This window comes from Hesperophylax consimilis, chromosome 27, assembly GCF_061612785.1.
Source record: "Hesperophylax consimilis isolate HC1 chromosome 27, BYU_Hcon_1.0, whole genome shotgun sequence".
Classification (NCBI taxonomy): Eukaryota; Metazoa; Arthropoda; class Insecta; order Trichoptera; family Limnephilidae; genus Hesperophylax; species Hesperophylax consimilis.
Genome location: NC_142862.1, coordinates 25,496,082 through 25,511,578, shown reverse-complemented (window position 1 = coordinate 25,511,578; position 15,497 = coordinate 25,496,082). Strand labels below are relative to the sequence as shown.

The 15,497-nt window shown below is 33.9% G+C and overlaps 1 protein-coding gene across 2 annotated transcripts in view; it reads left to right on the top strand.

Annotated features, from left to right (window-relative positions):
• LOC149410833 (cysteine dioxygenase type 1) overlaps positions 1-15,497 on the top strand; it is a 67,551-nt gene that overhangs the window by 1,861 nt on the left and 50,193 nt on the right. Inside the window, exon 1 of one of the 2 annotated variants that reach the window (XM_089647759.1) lies at positions 12,432-12,624. The exons of the other annotated variant lie outside the window; for it this stretch is intronic. The gene's annotated coding sequence lies outside the window, so the exon portion shown is untranslated. Of the gene's footprint in view, positions 1-12,431; positions 12,625-15,497 lie in introns of those variants that run through there. 2 annotated transcript variants of the gene reach the window in all.

Genomic DNA, 15,497 nt, shown 5'->3' with positions numbered 1-15,497 from the left:
CACGACGCCTGTAAGAAGTAAAACATCGAAAACGGTTTTTATTGAAGTAAAATAAAATGAAAGAAAACAAGTCTTTATATTTTTGATATTAAAACTATTATTAAAATATGGTACGCAAATAATTATACAAGGTGTCCGGGAATAACGTGCGTTAACTTCGGGAGGTTATTCTACATGATAGTACCTACAAGCAAAAAAAAATTATTTTTTTTTTCGAAATTCCAACGTTTAAGGATTACAATTATTTTTATAAACAATAATTGTTCGCCTGAAACACTCATCCACATTGAAAAAATCTCCTGATAAAAAATACATGACGCCAACGGGACTCGATTGGATTGTTTTCAGGTAAAACACAGTTGACTTGTTTGTGTAAAAAAATATTTTTGTATTGGAAAAAAAAAAAGTAATTTATCTTTTTACTTTTACCATCATGTAGAATCACCTCCCGAAGTTTGTGCACTTAACATTCAGACAGACTGAGCAACTGCAATGCGTGGCGGGGTAAAGCTAGTTTAGAATAGATCCATTGGCAATTTTAGTGAGAATAGAATCAAATGTACCTCACAGAGTTTTGCGGCCGGAGGAAAGAGCAATGGAGCGTTGTTCCGTGCAAGAGCGTCGTCCCGTCTTGCCACACTTGCTACGCAAGAGTCGGTTTTACCCCCTAGGAGCCCCTTAAGATGTTTCTCATTAAAAATATTTGCCTTTCAAAAGAAGAAATTTCCATTTAGTAAACTTGAAAAATTACTACATCTATACAAAATACAAGACACGTTATATTCATACTAATCGAACGAAAAATGTAGCACCGCTTATGAAAAGGATTTCGACAAATAATATGATTGTGTGTACGAATGCTATAGTTATATGAACGGCCCGCGAAATTATGTCCACTGAAACTAGTTCAGTAAAACTACGCGCGTTGTTTCAGAAACGTAGCTTCACTCGATTAATAATTCATCTAAGCATGTGTAAAACACTTAAACAAATGAAATACACATTTAAAATAAAGATTATTAATTAAAAAAATAATTTTGTTACTTACCTTATCACTTGTCTGATAATATGATTTGATACTTATCAATTCCTATTTTGAAAATTAAGGCTTCATTGAACTTGGAAAAATGCACTTATGCACCGATAGCCGAAATTTGTGTGTTTAATTACATTACACTAGCTGACTTGTACGCGGCGTTTCTGGGAGTTATCCTTATGAGATAGACATATACCGTCGCGGACTTTATTGTAGGCCTTTTAAAGATATACAATTCCGTAGTATATTATTTTGATGTATCTCATAAGGTTTAGCCAGTGTTAGCAATGTAAGCGCACAAAAATATTTTTTACGACTCGATTATAAAACATCGATTTTCTCTACTTTCTACAAATATAACATGCATGTATTATACATATAAACCTTCCGGAAGAAATTCTCTAAATGATAGTTAAAACCCTATCAAAATCCGTTGCCTAGTTTAGAAGAACTAAGCGCACAAACAGACAGACGCCGATAGCGACTTTATTTTATACTACAGGGTTTTCCAATAAGAGGTGTTATTTTGATATTCAATCTTAAGATCAATGGTTTCGTTGCTTGTGTGGCACGTAGCGCCATCTTGTTGAAAGTAAACGCTGTCCAGATCAATACCATCCAATTCCGGCCATAAAAAATCATTAATCATCTCTCGATAGCGCAATCCATTCACCCTAACTGTTGCTCCAGCCTCATTTTCGAAAAAGTAAGGTCCAATGACTCCGCCGGACCATAAACCGCACCAAATAGTCACACGTTGAGGATAGAGAGGCTTTTCAACAATAACTCTTGGTTTTTCCGAGCCCCAGATGCGACAATTTTGCTTGTTGACGAAGCCACCGAGGTGGAAATGGTCCTCATCACTCAAGATGATTTGCATTTGATTCACTCAAGTGAATTTTAATAATTTCAATGCGTTGTCGAAGCGTGTATCGTTCCATTTTTATTAATGGCGTAGTTTCTACTTGTCAAATGTCAAAAAATGACAGCTTCAAAAGTAACATCTACCGAAATAGCGAGCCATTCAAAATAACATCTCTTATTGGAAAACCCTGTATTTAGAGATTATGAACCCTAGTAGGTCCATTATTATTTTCGTGCATTTGTTTTTGAACCGTGAGTCAGCGATGCTACTCTCGGTCAGGGGAGACATGTTTTAAATAATCAGTTTAACCCCTCGAGTCTCTTGCATATTGATCGTTATATTTCTTAAAGATGTTGTCAGAAAATCGAAGAGTTGTCTGTATTTACGATTCAGATAGAACGTATTCGAAAATTAAAAACTGTATTTGAAAGGTGAGAAACGTGATAAAGTTTTTAAAATGACTCAACTTACGTTTTTTCTTCTAAACACTAAAAATAATAATTTATTTATTTGACAAATTTGCAACTATAAACATGTACATAGATAGAATAGCTAATTATTATTCTTTTGGTAAACTAATGTTTAAGACAAGATTTTTTATGCATAGCACAAAGGGTAACAATTATTATACAAGCAATAATTATTCGCCTGAAACACTCATCCACATTGAAAAATCTCCTGATAAAAGATACATGACGCCAACGGGACTCCAACCCGTGTCCCTTCGATTTCCGGTCGACAGCTCTGACCACTGAGCTATGGCGGCTTATCTCTTATCCGCGAAATAATTCAATATATACTAGTGTTTCATTCAACAATTACTGCTTGTTACATTTTTTCACATGAAAACAACCAGCTTTATACAATGGACACGGGTTCGAGTCCCGTTGGCGTCATGTATCTTTTATCAGGAGATTTTACAATGTGGATGAGTGTTTCAGGCGAATAATTATTGCTTGTAAAATAATAGATAGAATAGCAATTAGATAAAGTTGAAGATTCTCATAACCTGCCTCACTAGGCTAGACTGTGTTGAATTTGATTTTAAATCAATGTTGAAACTGAATTAAAATTACCGATATCGAAAAAAAACACATTTTATTTGACAATGTAATATAAACATTATTGTCATTTCACTTTTTTGTCGTTTCATGTAAATAATTAGTAAAAAAAATCACAAAGTTTCATAAATTTTTCTCAAATTACTGTCGAAACCTGTGATTTCATAGAGGTGTAAATTTTAATTCTTCTGTGGTTAAATTGTAGATTTGAATGTGAAGTTTTCTCTTTCTAACACTGTTTAGATTTTAGATCATATTTATAACATATGTTAATTATAATAGATAACTTAGAAAGATTAATTAGAACTACGCTAAAAAAGTTTAATTGCCATCATCCAAATTCAGCTATAGAACGAATTAATTTACCTAGAAATTTAGGAGGTAGAGGTATAGTCAAAATAAGTTTTTTCCATAGGAAAGCTCATAGCTCGGAAATGCACAAAATAATTTGCAAGGCAGATAGAAATATTACACCTTTAAATTTATACGATGAGAATGCCAACATTTTTATAAATCCCAACCAGGAACTATTAGATTCCTGGTCAAATAAAATTTTACACGCAAAACACTTCAATAATCTCAACCAAACGTTTGTTGTCAAATTTTCGTCAAACAAATGGTTGAGTATTGGAGAGCTGAGCGCAAAAATAGAAGGATTTATGATTGCCATTCAGGATAGAGTCATTAATACTAAAAATTATAGGATGCATATAATCAAAAATACAAATCAAATTGATGATTTATGTAGAAAATGTTTGGCTTTTCTGGAAACTATAGAATATATTATATCGGGAAGTTCTATATTAGCACCGTCCGAGTATACATTTAGGCACAATCAAGTTTTAAAAATAATTTACCAAAGTATGGTAACTAAACATAACTTGATTGACTGCCGTAATATAATACCATATTATGAATACGAACCAAATTCGTTTTTAGAAAACGAATTTTATAAAATATATTATGATAAAACTATACTAACAGACCGAACGATTAGTCATAATAGACCCCATATAGTTTTACATGACAAAATTTAAAAAAAAAAACTTATATCATTGATGTCGCTATTCCAAATTCCTGTAATATTCAAAAATCTGTTAATGAAAAAATAAGAAAATACACAGATCTAGGAAATGAGATAAAAAAGAATTTGACATTTTCAAACTATAAAAATATTACCATTTGTTATTTCGGCTACTGGCATTATACCTAGCTCTCTCATTAAAAATTTAGGCGTATTAGATCTATCAAAAAAATTATATATAAAGATGCAAAAGTCGGTCATTTTGAATACATGTAGGATAACGAAAGATTTTCAAATATTTATGTTGAGGGATCAGTAGGATTTATAGGCCCTGTTAGGAGTTCTACCGAGCCGAACCCTCTGATATGAAAATATCTGGAGTCGGTGAATTATTTTCCCATTTGATCTCTGGTGAGTTGACGTGTTGTTCTTGTATTGTTTTGTATTTATTTTGCTTATATAATGCACTTGCATAATTTTGATTGACTAGATGATCATTTTTGGAAAAGTGTGTGGAAGGGTTTAGTTTTTCTTATGGGGAAAATTTAACCCGGACATAAAATCGGAAGAATAAAAAAAAATCATATTTATATAATTCTCGCCTGAACAGACTATGCAATAATTACGATAGCGTACTATCCTAGCTGGATATTTTCAATTGCGAACTTACCAAATACAAGAGGTCCATAAAATAATATTTCTCTGATGGTTTGTGAATAATGTTATATCTCTATTGTTTATATTTCTATTATGATTTGATTTATATCTACAACCTCTCTCCATGGCTATAAATGTATTGATAAATGTTTTGTGTCGTAAATTTTTCGTTTTATGTAATCTTTCGTTTTGTATAAAATTATGAATTCATATTCCTTTCTCACAAATTTAAATAACTTATTCCATATTAGGTATGCTGTCTCAGTTAAAGTCACAAGGAGGAAATCCATTATTTGTTTTATTTTGGTTTTATAATACTTATGTACAAACTGAAATAAATGTAAACTGTCGATTTCCCGAAAATTAATAAATAAATAATAAATAACCATTACAGTAAGGCAGACACAACGATCTATAAGATCCTATGTGCTGTTCTGAAAAGCGAACAAATCGACTCGGGTATTGGCTGTTTGTTTGCAAAAGCGAACAAATTATCCTTGAGGGGTTAATCGATTTATTAGTAACGGGTATTCCAAAAGAACCGAATTAAAGGTTGTAACCCACATGACACTAATAATGCGGGTGTTATAAAGATAATGCTTTATTCGTAAATTTTCTGTTCAAACTACTTAAACTGAAACTAAAAAAATATAATAAGCAGTAATTGATGATTGAAGTTTTTTTTGTTTTTTTTTTTTCCTGACATTATATATGCGTAAACATTTGGATCAAAAGTAATGATAGGGCCTTTATTTTTTTTTTTTTACTTTACCGGTGCACTCATCCAAATTCGCAGTTATTGATGCAACCTAATTATTGTATGTATTTTCATATAATTGTAGGTATATTATTAGGACTATAAACGAACTTGGTAAATGATTTTTGTTGTTTGTTTTTGGGGTGTTATGCCGTGTTGCGCTAACTCCTTCTTTAGCCGACGTTTCGGACAGCGTTGCAGTGTCCATCATCAGGGCAGATCCGGTAGATCCGAAGATGCATACACGGCATAACACCCCAAAAACAAACAACAAAAATGCTTTTGGCCGTGAGAATCTAAAAACTTACTTGGTAAATGATGTATTGATATTAATGCTACCTAACTATTGAGTGTTCGTATTTTTATAAAATTGTAGGTACGTTATAGTACTATAAATAAACTTGGTAGATAGCTGCGTCAACACAGGCTAAGCCTGGTGAGGCGGGCTATGATAAACCTTAACACATAACTACATTAACATTTCTATTATTTACATTTATTTTACCTACTGTTTAAATATTACTTTCGGTTGATAAAATTATATACTCATCTAATTTATAAACCAATGTACACAAAACAGGCTTTCATGTATTTCTATAGTACTATAGTTATAGTTTGAAAATTTGTCACAATAAAGATATTATATTATTATTATTTGGAGTAAAAATGTATATGAAATTTTGGTCTCCGGTGACTCTTTTTAAATTTATTTTTTAACAAAAGACGTAGTAAATCAGTAGTAATTGAACATCTAGGGTCGACGTGCAAGGTTAGCGGTTACTCGTCCGTGTAACCAGTAGAAGGATTTAAAAAAAAATAGTTTTCGAAAAATAAAATTCAATAATTAAAAAAAATAAGATTAGTAGAAAACGTAGATTCACTCAACTGCCATTTTTATATATACAGGGTGTATCGCCACGTTCCCGACAAACTTTAACCAGCTATTTCTTAGCACATTTGGAGTAAAAAATGTTATGGGCACTTTGCTGTCCACACCACATTTCACCACTGTTCAACCTCTTTTCACCTTTGTCAAAGTTAGAAAACCCATCTGGCAATATTTTATTCGAGTTTCGTTGATGTACGTACGTACCTACATTGGCGCGCTTTTAAAATCACAACGAAATGGCATGGCATCATTCGTCTAATTTTTAACTATTATTATTTAGTGTGTATGAAAGAGCGAAGACGCTTTTTGATACACTTGCTAATAACAGCTTTTGAACACGAGAAACAATGCCAATGACAGTGACGGAGTTTGGATTTTTAATTTTATTTTTTATTTTAATTGAAAAAAAATGTTACCGGACAGCAAAGTGCCCATAGCATTTTTTACTCCAAATGTGCTAAGGAATAGCTGGTTTAAGTTTGTCGGGTACGAGCCGATGCACCCTGTATATAAATAAATAACATTATTGTAACAAGATTTCTTCTACGTAAACTGATAGGGGTCACGAACTTTCTCGTGTTTTTCAAGATAAAGAGGCGTTAATAGAAAAAAATACTGTTGCCTACATGAGGAGATGAATGTAAACATGCAACGAATGAAATAAAATTTAATTTCACAAAATCTACAGTAGCGACGCCTCCAACTGCATAGGTTCCTGATTTGCTTCATTCAAGTCGCTTACCTCGTCTGTAGGTACATACTGTAATATACATATTATTATGATGTGTGCAGGTGTATTGTACGTATGCGTATACACGTATGTCAATAGTGTCGTGTGATGACTGACGTTTAGGCCCGCGGTGTTTTTCTACCCAAAGTCATTAAGTGCAATTCTAATTTATCGATTAGCTGAGTGGAATACGATGATGACTCCGAAAATGTTAAAAACGTTAAGTGTCAATTATTAGAGGTATATATATTTTTTATTTATTTGCGATATAAACAGTCGCTATTCATATTTTACAGTGTAAGGAATTGATTATATCATTGACCAAAAAATACAACAGCAGCCAAATAAGACCTGCGTCACACACAGCTATAAAAGCGCAAGCAGATATCTTTTGAACCGCGAGCGCTTATCTTTTCTACAGTCACACGACGCTATAAAATATTTCTTCCTAGTGTAGGGGAAGGAGTCAGACGAATTAGAGAGCTGCCACGAAATTCCATTTCTTTGTACTGAATTGACAGCTGTCATCCGCCCGTTTAGGCAGCTCCGTCCCCTGTTCACCGCGGAGTGGGGGTACATAACTTTTCATAAATCACTTCAGGAGCGGTTACGGCGCAAGATGTGTACTGTCTATGGTTCATCTGCGCATAAAAGCGCTAGGTGTGACAGGTCTCATGGAATTGTATGGAGAGCGATATTTGGCGTGCAATCATCTTTTATATTTTATAGCTGTGTCTGACGCCTACATAATGCGCTCAAAATCTCCCTATTAAGACTGCTGCGCTGCTCACTGCGAAAATGGCCCGAGATGCTGGTCTTACATTACCAGACGAGCTGCAGAGAGCAATGTTAGAATGTCACGATAGATTTTACAAAGAACTAGACCATCGTTACAGGGCAATGGATTTTATTTTGGTTATATTTAGTGTTGTTCAGACAAAAACGTTGGTAACATCACCAGAAGGAGATCTTCGTGGAATGGTTCCAAATTTATTAAAAATTTATGATGAATTTTCAGCAGAGGATATCTTGTTGGAGATATTACGATTGAGGCGCCATTTAGAAGCCGCCAACATTTCTGCCCACGAAGCAGTTCAATGGACTACATTGGAGCTCCTCAGATTCATTGTAAAATGGGGCTATTCTGAGTCAGTTCCAAGTTTAGCGCTATGTCTAAGATTTTTTTTGACAATCTGTGTTTCGGTGGCTTCATGTGAAAGAAGCTTTTCAAAGTTAAAATTAATAAAATCTTATTTAAGATCCACAATGAGCCAAGCGCGACTAACCAATCTTTAGATTTTATCAATTGAAAGAGACAGGAAAATAAATTTTGATAATGTCAACGAATATTTCAGTAAAATAAAGTCTCGTAAGCGTGTTTAGTATTCGGTGTTTTATTTTAAGTAGGGGTGCTCAATACAAAACCGCCTCGGGTGCCAATCTACCCTACGCCGCCACTGTGTGGGACTACTATACTTGTTGTATAGGGCTGTAATTAGCTGTAATTTACGGCGCCTTCCCAAAACGTAAATTGTGTTCAGGAGATGGGAGATTGAAACGATTGTCTGCACAATTGATTTAGTTTATTCGTGAGGACGAATATTATAATTTATACAGAACGCGGCGACGGTGGCAGAAAGAGTGGTAGTACTGGCGGTTGAATCGAACGCTAAAACAGGAATGAAGATTCCTCTTCTCATGCTCGCTTGCGTATAGCAGCGGATTAATTTGCGTTAGTATTGCCACATGTGGGGGGAAATAAAGTAGTCCCACACTACATTTAAGAATCCGATAAGAACAGTTTTTGGCTATGATTGGTTAATAGTTACGAAATGACAATCTAGTCTCCTTCAACTTCTTCCCGATTAAGGTTTTCTGCTATTTTCCTTAATTCCACAGGCAAATGCGGAGGAATTCCTAAAGAAAGGACGCTGCTGATTTTCCCTCCCAATACGACACAAACAGACACTTATGTAGTATATGGCCGCGGTCGTCTGCTGATGAGCTGATGAGAATGACGATGACAACGTGCAATTTTAGTAGGGTTTTTAGGTAAAAAAAATTTCCCCTTCCGAGAAAATAAAAGGCATCTAAGTCTATAATAGCCAGGTCAGATTTTAAACACCCATATGAGGTAAAAATGTGAGGCGCATATGACGCCGTTCTATCTGTATAAAGAACCCTAGGTTTAAATTCAGTAAATTTAAATGATTCACCACTTTATGGCAAATAAGAATCAATAAAATTAAAAAAAAAAACTGAAGCAATCTTCCCTACAAGCCTTCCTTTGATGTATGAGTCGAGTTAGCCTCTGTTAACTGTACAGGGCCCGCGGATACTGCAAATAGTTCAGTTTGCTGACCCTGTACTCTGTGCAGAAACGTGCGGTCAGTTAGTGGGAATGTTGTCCTTGTTCTACTGGTATTTCAATGAACTAGCGTCATTGATTCCTTCGATACCGGTTCATAGTCTGGAAACACGCCAAACGCGCACCCAACATTGATTCTTGAGTTCAAGAACTCGGCTGTGAAACGATTTGTCGTCCTCTGCGTTTCCTCCCTCCTACAACATTTACTCCTTGCTCTCCTCAAAAAGTCCCCTCACATAGCATTCTCAAAAATGACATTCAGAAAATTCCTATGTGTAGTTAATACAACAAAATAGGAACCAAAACTTACTATATTGTATGAATGTGGACAGGATCAAACACAAAGCACGTTTTGAAGTGTCATCGTTGTTGTGCAATGTGTGCAATGCCGTTTAATTGCTGAAAGATCTCATCCTATGTATTTCAACCACTGGCATTTTTCTCTAATTTGAAGGATGTGTAGTGAACCCTCAAAGAATAGCTGAATAAGGTGGGAATTCTGTTCTTGTTATGTGTGCCCAACATTTGTACACTGTTGATATTTGTCACATGAGACCGAGTCGTTCTTGAGTTCAACAGCTCGGCTGTGGTATGATTGGTCGGCCTCTGTTTTCCTCCCTCTTACAACATGGATCTCTTCAGCACCTAGGTTGACTCCTTCCTTTTCTAAAAAGATGCATAGTTCCCGAGAGAAATTATTTTCCCCCGGGCCTGAATATGGCGTTAATGTAATAAAAATAAGATTGATCGAAGACGTTGTACGGGACAACACTTTAAAACTTTATAGCTTGTGCAATGTGCAGTTCTTCAGAGTTTTCACGCTGCAGTCTGCATGGTAAAGATTACCCTGCTGATAGCCCACATTCGATGTGAGAGAGCGCCACAGTAAAAACTACATAAGGTTATCATTTTTATTGCACCTTGTCGTTTTCCCCCCCGGCCAGGCGTTTGGACGCAAGAGCAATTTCCTCAATCCGGTTCTGAGGCGGCAGCTCTAACTATCGATGCGTTCGACGTCCAGTTTCTTTTTACTTTTGCTCTCTGGTTTATGCCAAGAAAAGTGGTCTGCTCGTAAGACCGACTGCGTGTTAGCTGACATTTTATTTTGTGACGTCACTCGTTATAATTCAAGTCCGACTAGAGTAAAGGCGACGGATTTTGTAGTGTCACGTGATCAAGTCAGTGCCATCGAGCAACGGCGAATGTTGTTGATACTGCTGATTTGTGCGTTTTTTTACCGCAATCATATTTAATAAACGGAGTAATACTTTTCTTTTGCGAAAAGAAACATTTTTTGCAAAAATGCTGTATGAGAACCTTCTAGAAATAGAGGTCAGTTCAATTCAGTTTCCTGGCCTGGGTTGCGGCGGAAATCAATGCAGAATCACACGGAAAAAAATAGTATATCTGATTCATTAAAAATCTCTTTAAGTTATTGGTAATCTGGTCTAAAACGGGACTGCAAGCCGCTTCCTGATACACTTTTAGTAAATTCGTAATAATATCGAAACACGCGTTCATGCACTTGCGTTTGTCTTAATAATATATAATTCGAAAACGTTAGGATTTTTGTGAACACGTGTTTTGACATTGTGACAATTCATTGGTATTTTACTAATAGTTTATCAGGAAACCTATCAGTTCATTCGTTAGGGGCCTGCAATCCCATTTTTAACCGGGTAACGAATAATTTGAAGAGATTCTTAATAAATTAGCAATACGTTTTATGAGTAATTTTTCTCCGTCTATTCATTAGAAAAGTAAGTTTTCTCCGTGTATTCATCAAAAAAGTATGATTTCTCCGTGCATTCATTAGAAAAGTTAGTTTTCTCCGTGTATTCATTAGGAATGTAAGTTTTATTCTTGTATTCATCGTGTAAAAAGTCACCAAAGACATGTCTTTTTTGTCATTTGGCATTTTTCATTTGGCTTACACGCATTTTTTTTAATGATCAACAATAATAATTTTTTGTATGTTTTTATTTAGTTATAAAAAAATTACATTTTTATATCTAGTATAAACCTTTTAACGACTTATTTCTATTACATTGGACAACTACATCTAAGACACAGACATATGAATATATAGACTAGAAATTAAAGGTGAGGGGTAAAATCAACTGTTGAAGAACGAAGGGGGTAAAGCTGACTGTGATTCGTCAATAAATCAATCTGACAGTATATAGGCATCTCGCATTATAATATCACCATTTAGTTCTTAAAAGTAAAATCTGCTTTTGAATGAATAGACATTTTTACATGGGAGCGCAAATCGAAGTCAAGTCGAATATTTTGTTTACGTATTTAGTTAAGACACTTTTATAAGTGTTCATAATTTACTTCCCAGTAACAACGATGCGCACACTTGAGAATCGCTACATTCGAACAATGTTGGCTCGATGTGATAGTATATGTTTCTACAACTGATTCATATTATACGACGTGAATAAGCTTAAAATGATGCTTACATATGGAATGTAATACGACAATTGGGTTTATTCTCTTTTTCACATATATTTTTACAAGTTTTCATATCACAAGCCACTATTTTGCCGTGTTATTTCATAAAATGCCTCGACCATAGCTCGACGCTAGTTCGAACAAGAATGATGACGTCACATTCTCAAGATTCACGGGAAGCCATACGCGAGCCCAGCCGGCTCCAATGGAACCGGTATGGGGAGTGGGGAATAATACGCTTTTAATCACTTCTGACTGCAGGTCTACTAATATTCATATGTCTATGATCTAAGACTTATAATTTATAGTTTTTAGACATAACCCACGAAAAGCAGCAAGGCTTTTAGCTTCTTTAACATCTGTTGGTAGCTCATTAAAAATCTTAAATCCTTTAAAATAGAGATTATTTTGGGTTCCCGACAAATTTGTTTTTGGAAGTTTAAAATCTCCACAAAATGACGTCACTCATATAATATTAATTGTTAATCTCCATTTGGTTTCGAGCAGACCATCACTTATCAATTCACCACTCTCCGGCTGATTGATTTTCCTCCGTTTAACTTGGTTCTTACTCGAACTGAAACTGTGCTACCGAGAGGTCGTGTTCTTGCTCTTATTCGTTATACATCGTAACAAACAACTATTTGTTTTCGAATCGCTAATAATAATAAACAATATTATAAAGTTGCAGACGTGTCGAGAAGGTTGTGGCGGGTTTAAGAAGAAAGTGACAAGTTTATAAAATACATATTTCTTTGGTAAAGGATTTCTCTTTAGGTAAATATTTTTTAAACTGTTTATTTGTGATGGAATTGATATTAATTAAATCATTCTAATGGCAGATGTTCTCCCTTGTGAAAAGCAATACGTTGGCTTTGCTTGAAATGGCTTTAGCTGTGTTTAGTTATCAGATAAAAATAGGCCGGTACTTACTAATATTCTTCTTCTCCATCTGTTTCCCCTCCTTTTTTAAACTTTGACTAAAAAAACAGAAGGCTACTTGCAACCAAAAATGAGGAAATAAAAATTGTTTCAAAATTATGATTATCTCTAAATATTTTAAAATAAATTCGCTATTTGTGTCTGTTTGTGCGCTTAGTTCTTCTGAAGTACGCAACGGATTTTGATAAGGTTTTCACTATCATTTAGAGAATTTCTTCCGGAAGGTTTATGTATATAACAGATGCATATTATATGTATAGAAAGTAGAGAAAAGTCGGGTAACGCCGGGTACACGTCAGGTAGTTAAAAGGTATATTTGTATTTTTTTTTTTAATAAATGTAATTTAAGCATTGCAAGTAGTCCATTTAATATCATCATTTTATTATGCTGTGAAGCTAGATAATATTTCTATGGTAATTTTAATTTGCATGTTGTCATTTAGTATTAAAACATAATTTTGGAAATCATTTATCACTAAATGAGAATTTAAAAATAACATTTTGGTCCAGCATTTTTGTAATTATGAAATAAAAAAATAAAACATTGGAAAAAAGCTTTCTTGGATAAAAAATTGAAATTACCAAAAATAATTTAATATTCTATAAGTAATTATGCACAGGTCATTTCTTGCCTGAGCTTTGCACAGTTTTTTCGTAATCAGTTGTAGGCAGTAATTTTCATTTTATTTTGAACGTCGAGTGTGCGAAATTTCATCAAGAAGAGTCGAGTCTCTACTTTAAGAAGTAGGAAAAGGAGGTTCTTCCTCTTCTGAAGGTCAAGTGTGCAAAATCTCGGAATAAAACTGTAGATTTATTTAAAATATATTATTAAAACTCACATTCACATTCTTCTTTATAATAAAAAATATGTGAATAGATATATTTCAAAATTATTAAAAAACTTATTGAACAAATTCAGTATAGTAAGATTTTTCTTCTTATGATTTCCAATTAGGCACAAATAATTATTGCCTATGTTGTGTGTAATATCGTGGAAATTGAAATATTTTCAGGCCTATATTTTAAAATTATTGTAAAAAAATAACTGTACAGTTACTAGATATTTGTCATATCTTTTGGTTTAAAAAAAATCAATCAGTTAGGTAACCTTTTGGTTTTAAAAAGATCAATCAGTTTGGTAACCTTTTGATTTAAATAAAAGATCATTTATTTTGGTATCCTTTTGATTTAAATAACAGATCATTCAGATTTGTTACCTTTTGGTTTTAAAAAAGAACGTCCTATTTGGTTACCTTTCGATTTTGTATTATTTTGGTTCCCTTAAGCAACACCATACAAGCAATGACAGTAATTTATCTTCTTCATAGTATTTGTATTGAATTAATTATTTATTTGTACGCCTCTGATCAGGTTTGTTGCTTACACCTGCATTGTTATCTGTAACAAAGTTCAATCTACGATGGTCTGTCGTAGTCATCTCACCCACTTTCTTATAAACGACATGTCATTTTATTGATCGTTGTTACAACTGTAACTAGCTGCGCTGTAGTTTTTAGACTCTACTTCAGTTACATGCATAATTTGCGAGAAAGAGGGGTCAGTTACAACGCAGCTACCAGAGGAACAAAATGACTTTATTGTTTTATTATTTAATATCATTGTGTTGCGTTATTCAAAAAGTCTTTTCATATAGTTTATTTATTGAAGATATGATATTTTATAACAATGTTTACAAAAGGAAAAGGTACGCAATTTTATGACAATGTTCACAAAAGGAAAAAGCACGCAATTTTATGACAATGTTGACAAAAGGAAAAGGCACGCAATTTTATAACAATGTTTACAAAAGGAAAAGGCACGCAATTTTATGACAAAAGGAAAAGGCACGGAATTTTATGACAATGTTGACAAAAGGAAAAGGCACGCAATTTTATAGCAACGTTAACAAAAAAAGGCACGGAATTTTATGACAATGTTGACAAAAGGAAAAGGCACGCAATTTTATGACAATGTTGACAAAAGGAAAAAAGCACACAATTTTATGACAATGTTGACAAAAGGAAAAGGCAGGCAATTTTATGACAATGTTGACAAAAGGAAAAAGCACGCAATTTTATGACAATGTTTACAAAAGGAAAAGGCACGCAATTTTATAACAACGTTAACAAAAAAAGGCACGCAATTTTATGACAATGTTGACAAAAGAAAAAGGTACTCATTTTTATGACAATGTTGACATAAGGAAAAAGCACGCAATTTTATGACAATGTTGACAAAAGGAAAAGGCACGCAATTTTATGACAATGTTGACAAAAGGAAAAAGCACGCAATTTTATGACAATGTTGACAAAAGGAAAAGGCAGGCAATTTTATGACAATGTTGACAAAAGGAAAAAGCACGCAATTTTATGACAATGTTTACAAAAGGAAAAGGCACGCAATTTTATAACAACGTTAACAAAAAAAGGCACGCAATTTTATGACAATGTTGACAAAAGAAAAAGGTACTCATTTTTATGACAATGTTGACATAAGGAAAAAGCACGCAATTTTATGACAATGTTGACAAAAGGAAAAGGCACGCAATTTTATGACAATGTTGACAAAAGGAAAAAGCACGCAATTTTATGACAATGTTGACAAAAGGAAAAGGCAGGCAATTTTATGACAATGTTGACAAAAGGAAAAAGCACGCAATTTTATGACAATGTTTACAAAAGGAAAAGGCACGCAATTTTATAACAACG